This window comes from Arvicola amphibius, chromosome 14 (genome assembly GCF_903992535.2).
Source record: "Arvicola amphibius chromosome 14, mArvAmp1.2, whole genome shotgun sequence".
Lineage (NCBI taxonomy): Eukaryota > Metazoa > Chordata > Mammalia > Rodentia > Cricetidae > Arvicola > Arvicola amphibius.
Window position 1 is genome coordinate 5,111,521 of NC_052060.1, and position 1,976 is coordinate 5,113,496.

Genomic DNA, 1,976 nt, shown 5'->3' on the forward strand with positions numbered 1-1,976 from the left:
GTACCACGAGCAGGAGGAACAGGAGTTCCAGGCTAGCCTGGGCTACTTAGTGACATGCTGTCCTCAAGCAAGTAAACAAACAAGTAAAAAACAGTAAAGAAAAGCTTCAGATAAGGATGTTTCATAGGTGAGCATGCGCAAACATAAGGAAGGCAAATCGTTAGTTTGCTATTTATACCAGCCAGAGACTATGAGGAATGTTCCACAAGCTGGGCAGATAGCTAAACAGTAGCCCCAAACATTTCTTCTCTTTTTTTCTGGGGTGCTATGAAAGATCATTCCAATGCAATGTACATGGGTCATTTGGTAACTGGAATTTGGGGGTTCCCATCTTGGTCAAGAGATAATATAGGAGAGATTTGGATACCCTCTCAAGGTTCTTAGTCTCATTTGTAAAACAAAGCAAGTATAAACTCAAACAGAATCTCAAGGGCAGTTTTACTAGAGTTTAAAAGGGAAATGGAGCAGGTAAGCTGCAACCATCAGCAGTTCCCTGAGGAGGAGAGCTGCAGGGGACAAGGGGACAGCCATGCCATTTAAGCTGGCATAGTGGCCAGATCCTTTAGAGGAGGAAAGACATTCACAGTACCAGGGAAGGCATACTTGGGTTTTGACCAGCATCCTAAAAAGAGACAGAGAAACAAGAACAAAAAAGTGGCCTTTCTGACTCAGGCCCCAGAGAGGTGACACCCCCCTCCCAGCTGAGCCTCATGGTAGCTTGTGAGAAGCACAGGGGAGCAGAACTTAGAAAGGAGAAGTAAAGGAAAAATTATTTTGTCTGTCTCTTTAGAGTGACTTACTATGAGTGAGCTCAGCCTGCCTTCCTAGGGGTGACATCGTGGACAGGCGATTGGTCTGGCCCAGATGGAATGTTAGGTTTGTACCCAGGCCAGAGTATTCTGTACTGTTGATCGAACAGGTTCTCTGAAGGGGCCTTTGCTGCTACTCAGACAGTTTCTGGAAGTCCCCTGTTTTGTGAAGGAGACCCTGTCAGGGACCATTTTCCTAAGGATAGATTTGTCAGAGACCATGTCCTTACAGGGATAGTAGAGGTCATTGCCCTAAGGATGTTTACGGAACCCGCCCCTTACTCCAATGCTAATGGATCACATCTGTTAACAGAACCTGCCCCTTACTCCAATGTTAATAGATCACGTGCTTTGGCTTACACCAGGTGCTGGCTGATGACCTTCAGTTACCCCGGCAGAGTTCCTGCCTACCCCTACCTCCACCCCATTCAAGGGTATATAAGCTGTAACTTTCACCCCAATAAACGGAGACCTTGACAATAGAATCTTGATTGGTTTCCTTCCTCTTCTTCAGCCCATGTCTTGCAGGTTAGCGCCCCTTCAGAGAACCCTGAATAGCTGACCCGCCAAGCGGGGGTTACAAGACCCTTTACCCAGCTCATCCTGAACTCTGTAGAAGAGCCTGGGGGACCAGCTCTGTGGAGTTGTGGAATTTCTTAAAAGCATGTTTCAATTTTTTTTTTTAATTCAAAACGTTGAAAAGGCAAATTTGTCTAAAATCAGTAAGATCGTGTTTAGCAGTAAAACAGCATTCCACCGAGGTTTACAGAGCACCTCCCGGGGAGCAGGCATGGATGCGGCTCAGTGTAGAGCATTATACTAGTGTTTACCCAGCACCACCCAAGCCACAAGCAGCGCGGATTAGAGCCTATTGACAATTATCGTGGAAATTAAAAGACAAAAAGATCTATGCAGGAAGAATGGACACTATAAAATAGAAAAACAAGAATGCAATGCCCATCAGAAGTAGGCCAGGGGAAAGCCTGCTGCAGGAAGTCCATGGGACTGTCTGGAGCCCACAGGATTTTGCGGAAGGCAGAAAGAATGGGAAAGCAAAACAAAAAGATACAGATTGCTACTTAGGACAGCTGAGGAACTGTCTCAAAAGGTACCAAAAGTTTAGTAATATGGGCTGGAGAGAAGGTTCTTCCAGAGATCATGAGTTTA